Genomic DNA, 19,690 nt, shown 5'->3' on the forward strand with positions numbered 1-19,690 from the left:
TCAATCCTGACTTGCTTCCCCATGGTTCTGAGCTCCCTGCTCTGTGTTTTTATATTAGCCTTTGCAAGCTGCCTGCAGCACTTGCAATTAGTAGGCACACTGGTGGAGGAGTTGGTGGCACACCAGGGTCAGAGCTCAGGAGCTCTGGCCTTCTATCTGCTGTTCTGCCTGCTGGGTTGTGTTTGGAAGCAGGGACAGCATTCCTTAGTGTTTGCACTTCAGAATTATCTTACTTTGAGAAAATCCTTTTTATTCTTTTCTCCATAAATGTCTCCTTCTGTTTCACATCTGTTCTTTGAGCACTGCCTCATCTATCAGTTTCGGTGGCTGTTTCATCCTTGCTGCTTTCCGCTGTCGGTGCACACACACCCAGCTCTGGAGCACCTCCTTCACCCACCTCGTCTTCACCAGTTCTCCCACAGTGCCTACTTCTTCTTTTTACCCTTCACTGCCTGTGCCACCATCCTCCGGTTGTTCAAGGCAGCCTTTATACACACTTCCTTTTTCTTTGAAACTCGAGCAACGCAAGAAGTGTGTGCTTGGTAAAAGTGACACGGCAATGGTGAGGTTTCCCCATCGCTCTGCTCTTTCCTCAGTGTGGCTTCCTTTAGGAATCCTGCTCATAACTTCTTGCCATTTGCAACAGGATCCCAGGAACCGAGCAGCAGTGAGATACATCTGGGGCTAAGCTTGAACTGGAAGCCAAGTGCAGACAGGCATGCTGGAGAGGAGGGGAGGGAAGCTCAGACATAGCTGGACATCCAGCAAGGCTTCGCAAAGCCAACTGGCAACACCATCTTCCAGGGGCCGTCTGAAATCACAGATAAGTTAGAATCAGAGATTTCAATGCAAACACTCATGAACTTTGAGAAGGGTCAGGTCCAGACGGGCTCCAGCTGGACTCCAGACCCTGATAAGAGAGTTCCTCCCGTGGGCCTCGAGAACATCTGAATCCTCAGCAGCCACTCGGCTGACCTCTCCTTCCCAGGTCTCTGGGCTTTTTTACCCAGTTACTAGGTCATGAGCTTGCAGGAGACCCACCCACTTGGGCCTGTTGGTTTTCACTGGTCCAGGGACATTTTTCTTTCTTCAGGGAACTCTGCAAAGCATTTTTTCTTGCAGGAGGGGAGGAGATTCAGCATGACTCAATGGTGTTTAAGAAACAGGGGAGACAAATGAGGAGATCCTAGAGGTACTTCCTTTCTGAATAGCTCAGAGATTAGTAACGCTTTGCCATACCTGTAAATAGTTTGTGTGCAGACACGAATGCCAACAACTTCTCTGGAAAGCTGCACCTCGCTAGCCCTTGTTTTCGAAGAGCGTTTGTGATTTTTCAGCAACCACCTACCAAAGCCAAGAGAAAATAAAAAGATCCCTGACCTTTCACTGCTCTGATTTCCTAATCATTTGGACACCTTTAATCCTCGCCTCAGTCACAGGGCACTGTTGTGTAACACAGCCACAGTCCAGGAAGGGCCTGGCACAAGACAAATGCTGGACATGGAACATCCTTGATGCAAAAAAAAAAAAAGAGCTGTGCAAGGGGTGTAAAGAGGAGAGCATGTCTGGGGGCTCACAGCAGCATAAGCTGTATTTATGCAGTGCTTGGGGATCGGTCAACGCATGCAAGGTTTTTGCTTGTCACCAAAGTGGCCATGCAGAGTGGTCAGACAAGTCGGGCAGCGAACGCATGCACATTAATATTTGCTGTCACTGAGGTTGCAAAACAAAAGCAGACAGATCATTTCAGGACTTGGCCTCCTTATCTCCACCTACCACAGCCTATAAAGTTGCATAAGAAAACAGGACAGCATAGGAAGAAATTTGAGGTGGAAACCTGAAGAGAAATGAAGCAGATGCGGTGACACTGAATGGCAAAACTCCCCCCCCAGAGTGGGATCATAAGGTAATGGCAAAGTAGTTCTGTGCGTGTCTCAAACCCTGACTTCAGATCCTGCCCAACTTAGGCCAAAAGAAGTTAAAATTAAGGAGGCTTCTTTTGTGGTTTGTCAAACACTCTGTGATTATGGACACTCCAAAAGCTCATTCTGCTGAAAGACTCGAGGATGTGCACCCTGCTGGAAAACTTCCTTGTTAAATGCACATAATTCCAGTATGCAAAAACTTAATGACTGAGAAAAAGAAGAAGATGTTCCCCTTGTGGTTTGGTGGTGACAAAAGGGTTAATCATCTCCCGACGCTCCCGACAGGGTCACACTAAAGCCCATGGAGCAGCGCGGTGGGGACAAGCCCTGCAGACACGGGGTCCCTGCGGAAATCCAGCGTGCGGCAGAGGAGACAAAGGCACTCCGAGGTACCTTCTGTTGGAAACCCTGGCTTCATTTTCAGAAAGCAAAGAGATGTTGTTTGGGAGACACGAGCATCTGCTTAGTGACTTCTCGGTGCAGGGGACAAGCAACTCGCTGGTGTCTTGCCAGGTAAGCTGCAAACAACATTAGGTCACTGCAAACAGCTTTCCTTGGGCTCCATCTGTCAGATAAGGACCGTATCACTGGCACGATGTTTGTGATGCTGAGCTCTCCTTTGCTTAACGAAGGCCAAATGTGAAGCTCATTAAGGAGAGAACCTGAGACGCCCTCCCTAGACCAGCAGCAGCTGACTTGCTGCCGTGGGCTGGTTTAATCTCCTATTAGCTCAGGTCAAAATGAGCTGCGTGGAGAAATACCTCTGTCACGACATGTCAGACCTGCAGAGCTGAGTCCCAAGTGCAAAAGCTGCTGGGGGCCACGGGGTGGTTCTGGCTCCGAGTTCCCCGGGGCTGATGATGTGTGAGCGGCTGCGGGCAGCCACAGCGTGCTCTGCAGCCTTCTGCGGGCTCAGCCTGCAGCAGACAAGCGTGTGGTACAGCCTCACCAGCCTCTGAGCAGGCCCTATTTAAAGGCCATTCAAATACGGTGGTGTCCAGGAAGACGTGTAGCACCTAATAGTGGTGGAGATTAAGAGGAGATTAAAAGAAAAGTCGTGATTCAGCCGTGATTTTCATGGCGAGGAATGATGCCATGGAAAACATCAAGGAAAATGAGGTGGAATGGGCTGCCATTAGCAGATTGCTTTATTTATGGCTATTGGGTATTGCTGGTGTGCCAAATCTTAAATTTATTGGGTGCCACAGATTTCTTCATTAAAATTGTATTACCGAATTGTTGTTTGTTGCAATTTGCAGTGACCCTCTCCTTAGTTGTTTTTATTTTTGCTGTATGTGTGTGTATGACCCCGTAAAAACAGGCCGGTCTGTGGGGAGAAAGTAGGTTTTTAGCCAAAAGTGTGCATTTTAAATGGCGTGACTGATTTTCTCCGAGTTCCCTCCTCCCTCTCCTCCATTTTGGCTTTGTGCTTCACCTCTCGGGCTGCACCGCCGTGGCTCCAAACCCTTCCCGTCCCAGTTATTAACGTTAAGCTGACAAGCTCCAAGCGAGGATTTTCAGGTGTCTTTATAACAACTCGTGCTGGCTGCTAGGTGTTCCCAGGAGGCTGCAGATCCTGGAATCTTCCACCCTGGCAATATGCCCAGCCCATCGCAACTGCGACCTTACCAAGATCTCAGCACTGGGATTTTGCAGCTGTTCAGATCTCTCCAGATACCACAGCAAATGGTTTCTGCTCTCTGAGTCAGCCGGTTGCTGCACCCCAGCCCTTTAAGGTTTTCCCACTATTCCTTACCAGAACCACCTTCAGAGCTGGTCTCCTTGGGATGGAGATGGAGCAATGAGTGGAGTTGGGCAACTGTGTCACTTGCCTTAGTTTGCTAATGTCAAGGCTTTTGGCAAGCTGGTCTTCAGGAAGGCACACGGAGACGGCAGAATGGTGGAGGGCTGGGATCTCAGAGCTGATGATCAGATCAGCAGCCAGCTCTGGGCACTGGCTGCGATGCACAGAAATCACATCAGCCCTCTTCTCTCAAGGTAATGAGATCAGTTATCTGATGCTGCTTGTATCCAAATTGCATTCAGATAGTTTTATGCTTCACAGGCTGCTGGATCACAGCGATAGTTATACAAAGCTGGCGATGGTTGCAGGACAGAAACAGCTCCCCTGAGCCCTGCTCCTTCACACCATGCTCTCCTCTGATGCACATTCATATGCTGGAGCACCCTACAGCAACAAGCACCCCTAGAGTTCAGACTGTGGCTTGTCTGATCATATCAAGCCATCGAGATTTACAGTCTCCTCTCTCTTCTGACCAGATGTAATAATAGCAAGAGCAGAGGTTCTCACCACAGCAAGACAAATTTCTTTTTCAATGACATGCCCATCATCAATCCCTACAAGTAAATTTTTTCGTTTAGAAGCTCACGAGTACATCCCATACCGTACACTCTGTGCTGCTCTTTTGCATAACATTTCCTAGCTTGTCTGTACCTAGCCCTGGGCTCTCTCAGGTCTTTTCTGTCCTCGGGACAGATCTCTGAGACCTGCAGTATCGGTCTCAGGTGTTGCTCAGTTATAAGAAAGGAGGCTGGCTACACTCAGGTTCATTATTAGGTTTCACATATTGCGTGAGGTAGGACCAAGAGGTTTGTGTTTGATTTAATAATATTTTTTGCTGTGATTTGGAGCACTCAGAGAGCAGCCTGGCTGCCAAAGCAAGCTGAAACAGGCAACACTTGAGACATTCAGGTCAGGGAGCGCGCTGTTAGCCCATCTCTGCAGGTGTGATACCATCCTGCTACCATCCTGCGCCCATCAGCTCGTAGTCCTTCCTTTTGATCCAGGGCTTCACGAGACACAAAGCATCTCTCAGTGCAGAGAAAACTCTGTGGCGAGACTTTCCCTGTGCTGACCTCTCCTGTGGGGTTTTTGTGCCCGAGACCAGCAGTCTGTGCAGGGGCACGGGACCGTACCCACTTGCAAGCAGCATCTCCCAGCCAGTCAGGTCCAGGGCAGAGGATGCAGAAGGGCCCATCCTTCAGCTCTTGGGTCTTCAGTTAGTCTTTCCTTCTGACTCCAAGCAAAGGGCTCTTTCCCAGAGCTGCTCCCCATGGTACTGGAATCTAAACAATCCTCCTAACTAGCTTTCAGACAAAATCAGGTTACTGGGTTCCCCTCACCATGCACACACACTCAGAGGATTGGGAGCAGAGCTTTCAGGGGAAGATAAGATGCTGCTCTGTTAATCAGAAACACTGTGAATAGCATTTGTTATGCTTTTGTGAGGCTGTTAAGTATTTCTTTTCCCTTCTTATGACTCTTCACCATACCTTTCTGCCAGTGGAAGGCACCTGGCTCTCTAGACTGCCATCCACAGACCAGCCGACGCACATGCACACACCTGCCTCAGGATGAAAATGAGGCATGGCATCTATTGCCAAAGAAAGGTTTCTTCAGTACCAGAATTACTAAAACTTCCTTAAGATATGCAGGAGTGCTTCCAGATTGCAAAATGAAAATCGCTGCCCGGAATCCTGAATTCAAAGTAGGGAAATATCCCTTTAAAGAAACCCATTGGCAATATGACTAAAGGCCTTAAGGCCAAGCTGATCTTCAACACAACTCCACTGAGTCAAGAAGAATACACCAGGGATAAAGTTTGGCCTGATAGTGAAAACCACAGGCAAGTGAGAATGATTCCCACAATCAAGCTGATCTGAAAAATGCAGTTAAATTTTGCCCTTAAAGGAATCATTTTCCTAACAATAATGGATAAAATGAAATGCTTGTCAAAATTATTACAAGCATATGGGGATGAGACGATCAACATTTTATGAATTATTTCCTTCAGCAGCAGTATGTTTGCTTCATTCTTTAGCCATTCTTCTTTCTTTAATTCCAGAGCTTGTGACCTTCCTGCTGGCTCTTCTAGATTTACTACCTGCCCTGTTCATTCTTGCCTTTCTAGAGCCACACAGATGATGTGTTTTGGATGCTTAATCCCAGCTTTGCCACTGCGTTGATGTGGCATTTTGTTGAGTATTTTTTCGGGCCAGTATCCTTCAAGTCCATCTCTACTAGTTCATCAATACTTGAACTGACCCCCAGGCAATGCTAAGGGTAAGTATCTGATATTATTTTCCAGGACTGAGTCCTTGGTTCTCAGCCTAACACTTTGCAAGGATACCTAAAAGAAGATGCTGGTTAGGATGAAGACAAAACTTTCTCAGAAAGCTGTTTTGGAATGTGGGACTTGCTTCCCAAGAGAGGAGAATGAATGACCACAGAATTAATCTCTTTCAAAGCTCTGTCCAAAACTCATTTGTTGTGTTTAACTTGTTCTCAGCAAGTCCTAAACACACGCTCGGAAACAAAGAGTGGAAAACTCAACTGTAGTTGTTCACAAAAGCAAACAAAACCCAAACAGGAGCAACTTGCCAGTGTGCTGAAAAGATTGCTACCAAAACAAAACAAAACAGAACAAAACAAAAACTTCTATAAAATAATTATTTTTTTTCACTTAAAGTACTGAAAGGAAAAAAAAAAAGAGAGAGAGAGAGAGAAAGAAAGGAGAAAGGACAGAGGTGTTTGTTTTTCTTTTTTTTTTTTTTTTGGATGTTTATCAGTTTGGGAGGGGTTACCAAGAACTCCAAGGCTTTTTCATTGGCTTTTGCACCCTCTTGTACCTTCCAGGAGGCATCAGGCCATTTGAATTTTATTCCTCTTCCTTGGTTATGTAGTCCTCAGTCCCAGAATTCATGGGTGTGCGGGAGGGCTGGAGACTCCTGCCTGATCCCCAGCACTTCAGGTATTCACAGATATCGCTCCCACACCTCTGTGTTTAACTCATGTTTGGCAAAGTACAACGTGATCTAAATCAAGCAGCCCAGGAGGGCAGCCAGCTTGGATTTGAGGGCATCACGAAATGTGAATCCTATCCTGGACCTGGAATTCTTCCCAGAGATTAAGCATCTTCACTGATAAACACATGCTACTTTCTTACTCGAAATTACCAAGCTGTAGTGTGCTTGTCGTGGGGATAAAGACCCCTTTCCTACCAGCATCGCTTCCTGAAGGTGCTTGCACACTGTCATAACATCACCTCTCACTTTGCTTTTGAATCCATTTAGCAGATTGAACTCCTCAAGTCTCTCAACTTCCTTTTCAAAATGCAGAGACCAACAATAACAGGGAAAATATTTGTCTGGTTAAGACTGGCTGGAAGCAGCCCTGGTCCATCCTGCAGTTGGCTGTTCCTCCATCTGGAGCTCCTGGGAGGCCCCTCAGCTGCAGCAGCACACTGGAAACACAGGTTGGGCTGCTTGTCCGTAGCATCCTATCCCAAATCCTGGCTTTGCTTTCCAAGATAAGGATTGTCCCTCTGTGCAAGTTGCCTGTGTGCCTTGCTCCTCCACACGGGGCTGTCACGCTGCCCAGTGACCTGGATCTCCCCACACCGCTGCCCCGGCCTCTTCACCAGCTGCTGCTCTGCCTGTCTGGTGTCACTCGCAGGTTTTGGCAGCCCTTGTTGTGGCTCACCTTCCACGCCGTTGATAAAAGCATTGAAAATTATTGGATGCCCTATCAGTCCCTGAGGCTCTTCTCTGGAGAAGCGCCCGGGGACTGCTCATTTGCAAGGTCTTTAATCTCACTGGTCCCTAAGCCACAGAACATGCATAACGTTGATGTTGGATATCCTTACTTGTTGCTAGAACGTGCTAAGTCAATCACCTTGCCAAAATCTGTCACATCCACAGAGCTGCTTTTCCCAGCCCAACTTTTAGCCTCTCCAGAGAACACAGAGCTGTTTGAAAAGCTTGATTTTGATGTGAAAAGGCTGAGCCAACAGCCATAAATAATAGCCACAGCTTTTAACTCTGCTCAGTTCAGTTCCCCAGCAGCTTTTCCACCATGTTCTCTACAACTGGTTTCATGCTATTGTGTACTGCAGCTTTGCTTTATAACCTGTTTGTGATTTGGAAGGTGCTGTGCTCCACTCCCCCATCATCTGTCCTAATGAGCCAGGTAAGGTCTGAAAGGGGCAGAAATGCTCCAGTGTGATTTAGCTGCTGTTTACAAGCAGAGGTGGGGGGGTCTGGGCTCTCGGAATAGTGTGGGAATTTTCCTTTTTCCTTTTTTAACCACTTTTACTCCTCGTCAAGTGCTTTCAAGACCCAGCCTCAGGCTCGATTTATTTTTGCAAGGCCATTTATAGCCACTGTGTCTTAAAGCAAAGAAGAAAAAAAAAAAAAAAAGAGGCTGATCTTATTTTTAAAGAAGAAACCACGCACACGCAGGCTCTGTCGCAGTTTGCTCACTTCTTGGTGTCCCACAAGATCCTCCCCGCCGTGATAGCAGCGTATCGCCCCGCTCCCCTTACCGACCTTATATAACAGCGCGGGGTGGAGGCTCTGCTGCTTTCGAGGCTGAAGCATGGAGAGCAACAGCTTCACAAAATTTGCCAGGGCTGGGAGTGGCCCGCCTTGGAGTAACCCACCTGAACTTCCAACTTGCTGCACCCTTCGGTTCGATAGTTTTTGTGTTCACAAACATCTGCAATAAACGTTGGAGAAGTGTTTCTTAAGCAACCATCTGCCTGCATCCAAGCACCCAGATTTTCCTTTTGGCTCTGATTTGGTGCTTCTTCCTGTTAGTTTTCCTTTCCAGCTGCTCTGATAATGCAGCGCTTTAAATTAGCAGCCTCTCCTCTTGAATTTGTAAGCATTTACTGAGCTGTTGTTTGGTTAAGGGACCAGACAGAGATGTACACCAAACAGGAAGGGATATGGTGGGTTTGTGGTCAGAGCACAAGGCTCTGAATCAGGAAATGATCAGAATCAACTTCGAGAGATGGGTCCAGCCCGCAAAGCTCAGTTCTGCATCTGCTTCTGCACCGAGCTCCGAGTGCCCTGGTATTTAGGCTGATTTTGTTTGCGGCTGCTGCGCGGGGCTCACCTCTTCTTTCCCTGGATTTCCGCAAAGCAAGCGTTTATCAAAGGCAGATCGCCAGACTGCAAGGAGGCTCAGTGCAAAATTAGCTGACTGAGTGCCTTCCTGGCGGTGAAATAGTTTGGACCCCGTGGACATCACTTGCCTTGCAGGTGTCAGGGGAACTTTCCCAGCTTGTCTCCCTAGACGTGCTGTGCACATGCAGCCTTAGCTCATCCCCGAGCTGGAGGGAGGCAGCCCCAAAGCTGACGGCATCCCTCTTCTCTGAGCTACCCGTGTGCATCGAGCCGCAGCTATCTGCGAGCAGCAATAACAAATTCCATCCCCGCTGAACAGCACCACAAATGATGTACAATATCTGATTCCCAGATGGCAATGTTAAGAACAGAAGGCAACATGTCTGGGAAAGTACCTGGGGCATACCTGAACAATAGAAATAATAGAGATGTAAGAAGAAGATAGATTTTTTTTTTCTGATATATGCATGCCTTGTGATCACTCAGGAAACAAACAAACACCTTTTTTTTTTTTTTTTTTTTTTTTTTTCTTTTTTTGTCAAGCAGGAAACAGCCTGAATGAATAGAAACACTGTCAGAGGTCTAGAGTAAAAGACTTGAAATAGGTGAAAGGTTGGTAGCATGAGCAACGTGCCAGGCTTGTCTGCTCCCTATGTCTGTGTCGTGCATCACGTGAACACATAAATCCTTGGAATCCCTCACCATTTGTTTGGATACCAGCAGACTTGAGTGTGCATCTACCTCGCCGGTGACTTGAAGGATTATTCTTATAGGACAGACTCCCCCTGCTAGGCTGCTCGCACACTGGGGAACACACGAGGCTTGGGATGGGTATTTAAGCACAGGTTTTATTCTAGGCCCACTTAGGGAATGGACTTAGGGAAGAGGACTAACATGAGGAAGAAGTGGCTGCCTTGTCTCAGATGTTCCAGCGGCTGAACATGCTGCAGAACAGTGAAGCTGGTGACTGTTTTCTGAGATAGCAGTGCAAACAGCAGGGAGATGGGGATACCACCCCGATGAGCAGCAGGCAGCTTCATGCAAGCGCACCAGCTTCTGCCTCTCCAGTCTCGCCCCGCCTGCATTTGTTCCTCCTTTGCCTGATGGCACATCTCCCCCACACAATGGCATGTAAAATCTAATCTCTACTGAAAGCTCTGCAGGGCAGGAACTCACACATTCAGATCCAAATAGGCTACTCATGCCTTTTTAATTTCACTGGATCAGAATAACAACAGCAAGGAAATAAAGCAACAGCCAAAGAATCAAGTCAGCGCAGTGAAACAGGTCCCTTCCCTGCCTTACGAGTTACATCCACACCACCCCGATGCTAGCGGGAAGTCTTCTAGTCACAATCAGTAAATCTTTCCCTTTTAAGCATCCCAGAAAGCTCTCAGCCATCAAGGAGTGGCCACTGATGTCCACTAACCCCCAAAGGCACACGGAGCAGCACCACGCTGAGAAGCATCCCAGGGCACGAGGGGGCCGGGGAGCCCCTCTGTGCCCGCCCTTGGTCTGGGAAGAGCGAGCCTGGGGTTGGTGCACTCCCACGCACATCTGCACCCCAGGCTGGCACGATGCTGATCTCCCCAGACATCAATCCTGCTGCCATCTGGATGACAGATCTTGCACAAGAGCCGTGCCATTACATAAGGCCGGGGCTGTTTACAACTTCCCGCCCAGCGCACGCCCGCCGTGTGTTAATCAGGACGGTTCACAGTCAGTCCTGGAGTAAACAAACGCAGCTTCACCAGAAAACACAGCACCACACCTCTTCGCTCCAGGTGTGCGTTTTGGCCCACTGTCTGTTTCTCCATAGCGATTAGGGACTGGTATTTAAGACAATTTCTTAACAGGACCTGGGATCGGTGGTTTATCTCCTCATTAGCTTGGTAATGTCATTAATTAAGGTTATGTCAACGGACATGATGCCACAGCAGATGGGTGTTATCAGTGGCAACAGCCTTCCAGGGTTTGTGTTCGCGGCCTGCCTACTGCGATGCGCCATTAGCATCCTGCCCGAAGTGGGGACCTGCCCTTTCCCCACGCTGCTGCCGAGAGCCCTCTCCGCAGCCAAAGCGTCTTGAGGCAGGCTCCAGAAATCCCCTCAAAAGTCCCTGTGCTCCCGAAGCAGCTCAGAGTGGGGAAACATGAGCACGGGGGGAGTTACAGAAGGGGCGAGGGATGGACACGGGGCTCCTGATCATGTGCGCCCCAGGCAGGCAGCAAAAGCAGCCTTGTGGCCTCTTCCTTTGTCCTGCTCCTGGGACTGGGCTTCCTCATGGTCCTATTCAGCAAGATGAATGCCCTAAGACCCCCAAACCACTTCTGAAGGGCAGGGATGGTCCCGGTGGTGCTGCACAGCCTGCAGGGCCTTGAGCCATGGCGCTGATCCTGGTGGAGGAATGGTGCTGTCATCGCCTCCTTCCTCCCCCTTTTGCACCTAACGCTGCTTGTTCGGCTGGCTCTGCATTTCAAGCTGAGAAAATTAGCACGTTAGTGAGAGATGTGGTGGACTCTGTCCCGTGGCGTTAACAGCAGGGCTGGGTACTTCAGAGCAAGCCGGCTGGCAGGGCTGGCAGGAGCCGGGCCCAGGCCTGCATGCAGGGCAGTCGTGATGTTGGATTTAAAGCGTTCATATCATGAAATCCATGAACCTGTGAATTGTGAGGCTTCAGAAGAGAAAAGGCAGCGAGTTTACAGAATCACAGAATCACAGAATTTCTAGGTTGGAAGAGACCTCAAGATCATCGAGTCCAACCTCTGACCTAACGCTAACAGTCCCCACTAAACCATATCCCTAAGCTCTAGGGATAGTTTAGCCTGCCTGCTCACACTATACTCTTAGAGGTAGCAGGAAAGTGTGAAGACCTTTTGGGAACCTTCTTCTTTCTCCTCTTCTTACCCCAGAGGATGTAAGGTTAAGTCGAACATGCTCCTGGGCTAAGTCCTGCCCTGGTCCTGTACAGGAGCCCCAACATACCCCAAAGCCTTGGTGCACTTTAAATACACGTCAACAGTAGCATGTGCTGGCCAGCAGTGAGTTTAACAGCGGTCCTTCAAATGAATGCAGTTTTAGTTGTTTTCCTCGGTTGTTTGAGGTCACTGTTCCCCCGCCCTTGTTAATAAAGATGTGATTAATGACTCTTGGCAAAGATGCCGCCTGAAAGAGCCAATGCTTTAGGAAAAGCAAAACCAGTTTTCAGGTATTTTCTTTAAGGTTCATCTCAGAAACACACAAACACATTTCAAAGCGCTCGTAAGACGCACTTGACACCCCCCTCGCCCCGTCTCCACCCCCGGCAGACACACCGCCATTCATAACCCACATAATTATTTTCCATCTACCTGGAAGGGAGCAGGGTGGGCAGCGCAGAGCTGTGCTCGCCACGCTTCCCCGGGCGGCAGCGGTGGCTTTGTGCTTGCTCTCCCCACGCTGAGCAGCACCTGAAACTCCTGGGTGAGGCCCCAGAGTCCCTTTTTAAATAAATCGCAGTGGTAAGGGAAAAAAGAGAATGATTAGAATTGTTTCCTCTGAGAGTGCTGGGCTCACGTTTTCAAGCTTTTTTTTTTTTTTTTTGCTTTTTTTTTTTTTTTTTTCTGTGAACGGTGAGGCTCAGAAATGCAGGCAGTTAAACACAGGGACAGCAACAGCTGAGGTTTTCACAGCCAGGCCCGGGGCAACAGAGCAGGGCCTTGAGGGAAAACACTAAAAATTGGGATGTTGGTGAGAAGTGCAGTACAAATTTAACAATTAAAGGAGCGCAGCTTCCGCTGAGCAGCCACTTCTAGACAGGCCCTGGCTCATACAAAAGCTTCACGTAGCTTAGCCTTCCCAATAGATGCTTCAGTCTTCACATTTGTGAGGTTTAGCCTGCACCACGGGGGCCAGAAGGGATGTCTGGGGAGGGGTGGCTGCTGTACAGAGCCAGCAATGCTCCTGAAGGCTCGTACACCAGGTTTTAATCAGTGCTGTGAATTAGCACCACAAGAGTTAGGACCAGATGCTTGTGTCTCAGCCCATGAGGGTGCAAGACCCCTGTGCCACGAGGATCACACCAGCCCCTTTGCCAAGCTCCAAGGCTACGAGCCCACCTGTCCGAGGCATTGCAAACACAGGGTGCTCTCAGCATCTGCAGCATCTGGATGGAGAGCTGGGGATGGCTCTCGAGTGTCTCGGTCCAGGCACGGGCACCCCATGTGCCTCTTATCGTGCTCCATGGGGCCACTTGTGCAGCTTTGCATGGGGAAGGGGGGGGCTGCATCATGAAACGTGCTGCGCCCACAGCAGCACGCGGAGCTTGGCAGGACCGGTGTTTTTCCAGCTGCAGGAAACTGTACTGGGGAAAGCCAGTTTGAATGAATCTCTGACATTTTATAATCCCTTGGAAAGAAAGGAGCGAGTGCTCCAGTGTGAGCTTGTCTCCAAAGCTGAAGCAAATCCTTTAAATTAGCTGGACACTCAGTGTAAGGGCGCAGAGAATTTCCCGTTGCTTTGTGCTTTCCCCTGCAGGCACCGAAGTGGCTCAAAGCACCGCTAAACCCCAGGCAAGCAGGAGCAGTGTCTGCAGGCTTGCCACTGGGGTTCTGGACTGGCCCAGTCTAAGCAGATGGTGAACTGGCAGTGCTCACAAGAAGATCCTGATCCATGTGCTGAAGCTTCCCCAAAATTGCTGTGGGTGGCTCTAATTATAACCTGTGTCCTACCGCCTCCCCTTCCTGCGAGTAGGAAGGAGCCCAGCTTTCTTGTTACACTAGCCGCCTGCCCGTTACCAGGTCAAGATTGCTGGTGGGATAAGGACTTTCCATTTGCTTGCAGCACTGATGTCCTACTTGGCAGCACGCGCCTCATTCCTTCAGCCCTACAAAGGGAAGAGCCCCGAGCAAAGCAGGTTTGCAGCTGGCTTAGCAACACGGCTGCTCTGCATTCCTGTAAATTTCCAGGTTCAAGTGCAGTTTGTTCTTCTCTGTTGACAAGCCAAGTGGACATCTCAGTCCCCTTCATCCTGCTGCAGAGCCTTTGGGAAGGGTGATGGGAGCTGGGGGAAGCAGCAGCTCTGGAGCTGGATGCGGTGCTGCAGCAAGGCAAGTGGTTCAGTGATGGAGAGGAGATGACCACGAGCCGTGCCATCCGCCCACCTGCAGACTTCCAAAGCAAGAGAGAAGCTTGCTCTTGAGGTTTGAGGTGAAGAGGTAAGTAGTGGTGTAGATCCAAGTCCCCAGGGCTAGCCTGATTTATGTGGCAGTTCAGACAGTCGATACTTTCAGCCTTGAATGTGACAACTCTGTTTTTGTTTATTTTCATTTTTTAAGCATATGCCTCATTCTTGGGTCCCCGTTACTTTATTCCAAGTGAGGCTGGTGTTTCTTCATTGTTTTCTCCCATGCGTGATTGACATTAGCAGGAAGGAAATCTGGAAACTATAGAAACTGTTCTCTGCACCGAGGGAAGGTGCCTCGTATTCTTCTGAACCTGACCCCATTGTTTGCTGCTGCACCCACAGGCACGTTCTCTGCTGTGCACTGCAAGGATCAGGGCATCCTCACCCAGGTTCGGGCAACGGTCACCAGCAGGATTGCAGGGCTGGCCCCGTTCCCGTTCAAGTCAGCATGAGTTTCACACCTGGTTTGACTGGGAGCAGAATCAGGTCCCTCATTCCGCTATATAAATAGAAAGATTTGATTTCAGCGCAGGTGGATATCAAGTTGTTCTGATGTTTTTCCCTGATTTCATTAGCGAGGCGATTTGTGTTACAAGGAAAACTTGTTCTGAAGCTGTCATTATTTACCTGAAATGCATCTGCGCTTTGAAGTAGGCTCTGGAAACACAAACAGAATGAAATTGTCCATAAAGTAGAGGTGGAGAGGCTTTTTCTGAGGTTTGAGACTGTTGGGTTCCCTCTGTGCTGGAATGCAAAACGAATGCCCTAAATTTAATCACGCACCAGGCTTTTTTTGCATTCATGACTCGAGAATGAATTCAGTCGTAAAAAGAAATGCAACTGACACATTTGGCATGCAAAACAACCATTGTTTTTGCCAGGGGGTTTCACGTGCACGTGTGTATGTGTTTATCTGTAAAACAGCTCAAGAGCATTCACGGAGGACTTAAGCAGTGGAAACACTGGCTTCAGCTCTCCAGAAGAAGTCAGCATCCAGCCGTCATCGTTGGTCTCCCTACAGATCCTCCAGGTCCTGCCCTAGGGATTGACCTGGCCAGATCCGGTCCAAAATCACAGCAAAACACAGTGATCCCAGACTAATAAATGAAATAATTTAATAGCTAATTTGCAGGCCGCTAAATTCCATGAGCTCAGACTTGGTGCGCGCACCTTGTTTTGCTGCGCTGCTTTCTTCCCAAATGAATGGTGCGATAAAAGTAGCAGCAGCTGAGTGCTGAGTGCCTAAAAAAAGGTGTTTGTTTCCACTGCAGCGCTTAGCTCATTGTTCCTGCCACTTGTCCTGTTGACTGCCTCCTCAGGAAGGCCACGCTCCTGGCAGCCAGGAGCTCCTGCCTGCTCCCTGCTGCTCCGCCACCAGGTTCCTAAATTCAAGCTTTTTCTTTCCAGTGTCTCCTTCTCCCTGTGGGACTAAAGAGGTGATTTCTTACTTGTCTCACAGGAGCCTGTTGGGGACTTTTAAAGCTTTGGAAAGCTGCTTATGGTCCCTCAGATGGTACCAGAGAAACACACGGGTATAACTGGCAAGAGACGCAGGGATCCTGGTGTGTAAGCTCTCACAGACGTGACTTGCCTGAGATGTGCAATAAATGACACCACCCCACATCTTCTGGCCACTGAAGGGTTAGCTGAAATTCCCTTGTGTGCTACACTTGCATGAAAACGCCAGCAGGCTCTGGTTTAACACCATTTACACCTGCATCATCTGGGACAATCTTGGGAAGAATGGCATCTCCCAGAGATGGAGGTTTGCTTTCCACTTCACTTCTTCCCCTGGTGCTGCTGCTTTCCCCAGAGGGATGGGCAGGGACCAACCCCAGGAAAAAAAAAACTGATCCTGGGGGCTGCTGGCTCTCCAGGCAGGGTCCTGCCTCTCCTGCCTCCTGTGGGCTCCTGTCGAAGAGCGAGAGTTGAGTCAGTCTCCATGCTCCACTTCAGTCGTGTGCAGCTTCCTGAAAGCAAGCATTGAGATATGCGGCCCGATTTGGGTTTTTTATTGTTGTTGTTGTTGTGTTTTTCTTTTTTTTTCTTTTTTTTTTTTCTTTTTTTTTAATTTGCCCACCAGATCCGGAACTGAAACCATCAATTCATTTCACTGAAGATCTTGTTCTTGACTCAAACCAGCAATAGCTTCCTCAGCTAACACCAGGTTTCTCCCCACTGAATCAGCTGTCCCTGCTCCTGTGGGCCTGAAGGTACCTGTTTTGTGGTATGAGAGAGTTTTGTTATTCAGAACAAGGTGAGAAGCTTCCCTAGACACTCAGTACCCATCTTTATGTCCCTTCTTGGAGATCCATTAACCCCACAGTCACTTGCTGAAGTGGAAGAGGGGAGGGCTGAGAGCAGGAAACATGGGGAAGATCCACCTGAAATTGTCATTTCCCATCCTGACTCCCAGGATGATTAACAAATGACTCTCGTAGTCTCCAACCATTTCAGTTTCAGATATACATTACAGACCGTGTTGCTATCCACTTCCACAACCCCAGCTTGTGCCTGTCCATGGGCTGCATTCCCAAGAGCACCAGAAAGGGGTGGGCACCACAGGGGGATGCCACGGGAAGGGAAGGAGCTCTGCTCTGCATTGGTCTCATTGTGCTGTGTGAAACAGTGATGGTGCTGCCCCGAGCTCGAGCCACACGAACTCTCAGTACCTGTTCTCATATCTTTCAGAGCTGCACCAACGTCCACCGAGATCAATGGAGTTTTCACACTGGCGGCCATGAGTTTTGGATTTGTTTTTCTGAGATTTAAGTTTCAGGAACAGGCAGGAAATTATCCACTAGGAAATCTGTTTCAATCGCCCCTTTTTATGGCAGATGCTTTGGAAATGATTATGTGCTGTGTAAAGAAATATGGCCTTCTGAATTTATTCAGGCTAATTCTGAGTGAAACCAAATCTCTTTTATACTGTTCAGGCTGTGCAGAGTCTTAATGCACACAGAAATTAATTTCCAACCAACTTAACTGGCTTTTGTTCTGCCAGAACAATAGAAAAACCTGGATCTACACCATATTTTGTATTTGTGTGCTGGTCAAGAGTGTTTTTTTCTTTAACTACTGCAGTTAGAGTGATACAGTGAGTATTAGAGTGATAGGCAGATAGAGTGATTCCCTAGGGTGGATGTAGTGATGGCTTTATTCAATGTGATTTAGCCCCCTTCTTATAAAGGAATAAGCCCCATACGTATAAACACCTCTATAGCATTACAATTCCATGCACAGTAGGGAAGTTTCCTGCTTTCCCACACACAGGCACAGGCTTACAATAAATACTGAGGCCCAGATCAGCAAGCATCTCTTTGCTTCCTACTGTGGGATGAGTTCAAAAGAAAGTAGTGGGACAGATGATTCAACTCCGATAAAAATGTGAGTTGTGATGGCCTTGACAAACTTCTTTTGCCTTCCATTTGCTGCTATTTCATGTTTTTTGCCACACATCTTGAAGGGTTTCCAGCATCCCCAGGCTCAGCACCAACCCCACTGCTGCCAAAGGGTCTGGGTGCTGCTGGCACATGGACTTGTCACCAAAATCACCCTCCCTGCCTTCATGAACCCGAACATGCATTTATGGCTGGCTTCAATCAGGAGAGCTCCAGCACATGGTTGAAGTAAGGTACCTGCTCCAGTTCCCAACCACAAAACAGATATTCACCATGTGAACCACGGTGCTGCTCAGTCAAAACAGCTCAAAATAAAAGTGCTGCCTACTAACAGTGAGAAGGATTTGTTTGGTATAAATTACTTGGCAAATAATCCTGCACCTCAGATACATTTCAGAAAACCGTGACCTATTTCTGGATGACTTATCACACCCACATGTGACAAAATTCCTCCAATAAATCAGTTGTGATGAATGATTTCAATGTTTATTATTATTATTATTGTTACTATTATTATTATTATTATTGTTATAACCTCCTTTGGCCACCTTAAATGTTCTGAGACAAGATGAAAGTACTGAAACTTCTAATACCTCCCTGCAGAGCCGCTATTGTAGGAGTGAAAAAGAGAAGAATGGATCAGTTTTTAGTAAAACCCATGGTTTATGTAAAGCGTCTGATTCAAAACCTATTTTCTGTGTAGCTTTTTCTTGTAGACTAAAATAGTAGGCTGCATTCAAACTAGACTTTGAGCTCAGTGAAAAGGAAATGCTGATGAAAATCACGACTCAAACACCCTTGCATCATTTAATTCTATTTGTTTTATTGGTGAGATACAACCTGGGCCCCGTTCCATCGCTGTAGAAGGAAACTCAGTGGAGGGCAGGAGGCCAGCCTCAGGCTTAGGCAGCTGCTGGACCGCAGTCAAACCCAAGACGTGGAATTTGAACTCGACCAAAGTCCACAGAAACTTTGCCAGCAGCTTCTGCAGGGCCAGGTCTCACCTTGACGATCACCTCAGGTGACACCGTGCAGAAAGGAGTATGCATTTGTTCTTAAAATAGGCATTCGCTGGAGTGTCAAAGTTCTCCCCATGGCAGCCCCTCTTCCCCTTTGACCACACCAGCATTCACCCCAAGTGATGGAGAGCAGCATTGCAGCGGGTGCTGGGCACCATCCATGCCCCCCTTCTCTGTGGATGGATGGTGGGGTTCCCCGCTTCAAACCGCCCACGCAGAATTCACGACATCTTCCTTGGCTGCCTCATGCATTTGTGTTTCATGATTTTGGGGTCTTGACATCTCTGCAGCAATTGCAGCTTCTGAAAAAACATGTTAAACACTCCTGCCAGGAGGTTTTGGGTTAACAGGCTATCCTTTGGGAGAAGCAAAGCTACGAACAAACTCTACACGCAGTGAGGTTGTGCCTGCGGCACTGCTGTGGCACATTCAGATGTCTCTGCAGAAATCACCGTCCCGCTCTCGTTTCTACGATCTCTAAGCAGCTTCCCATTTTCACATATATGAAAAAAAAATATATATATTTGTAAGTATCGGGGAAGTGGCAACACAAACCCATGTTAACATGCCTTGCAGCAGAAAAGAGACGAAGTTCCTTGTTGTGGCTGCTGGACAAACCTCATTATTCGCTCTGGTTTGTCCCTCACGTGAGCGGTGTCACGGCACTGGAGGTGCTCAGCTCGGGCGAAGGCTGTCGCCGCGCCGTGCCGTGGAGCAGACAGCCCACCGTGGGAGGATGGAGCCTGGCATTGAGCGGCCACAGCAAAAAGATACCTCGCTCAGGAAGCCAAAGCCGGCACCTGAAAGCTACACAATAGTCATAAAAGATGCTCAGCCTGCAATGCCTGATGAAATATGGATCAGTGTAATTGTTTCTTACGCTGCTGAAGTATATCAAAAAGCAGCACAGAGACTCCGAGTATTGTATTACCACTGCACACTTCAGTGGCTGCAGCTAACAGCTTATCTTTATTTCCATGCTGACAGCGCCAAGCGCGTTGATTTATTTTCTGTGCTGTCTTAAATATCTGAAAAGATATGCGTATCCTAGAATCGGAGGCATGGATACAGCAGATCAGCTAAAGGCATGCTTAGCTAAAGCCTTCTGTGGAGTCACTCTGACTTACCTGAGAGTTTGCTCAGTGAAGCTCACAGAGCATTTGTGAGCCAGCACCTACCAAGGGTCTTTGCATGTGGCAACAGTGATTTGCCAGCGTGGCTCAGATAAGCCACAACTGCACTGATCGTTTCCT

The 19,690-nt window shown here is 48.3% G+C and overlaps 1 long non-coding RNA gene across 3 annotated transcripts; it reads left to right on the top strand.

Moving 5' to 3' along the window:
• Positions 1–1,565: 1,565 nt before the first annotated feature.
• Positions 1,566–14,254, top strand: LOC137861111 (uncharacterized). 3 transcript variants are annotated; one of them, XR_011099394.1, is made up of 4 exons: positions 1,566–1,906; positions 2,211–2,438; positions 5,792–7,914; positions 9,402–14,254. It is a non-coding gene; the product is annotated as an uncharacterized lncRNA (long non-coding RNA). The 3 variants fall into 3 exon arrangements; XR_011099395.1 differs by lacking the exon at positions 9,402–14,254 and having other exon boundaries at positions 5,792–6,009; positions 7,065–9,393; XR_011099393.1 differs by lacking the exon at positions 9,402–14,254 and having other exon boundaries at positions 5,792–9,393.
• The last annotated feature ends 5,436 nt before the right edge of the window (positions 14,255–19,690 follow it).

Source organism: Anas acuta, chromosome 9, assembly GCF_963932015.1.
Source record: "Anas acuta chromosome 9, bAnaAcu1.1, whole genome shotgun sequence".
Classification (NCBI taxonomy): domain Eukaryota; kingdom Metazoa; phylum Chordata; class Aves; order Anseriformes; family Anatidae; genus Anas; species Anas acuta.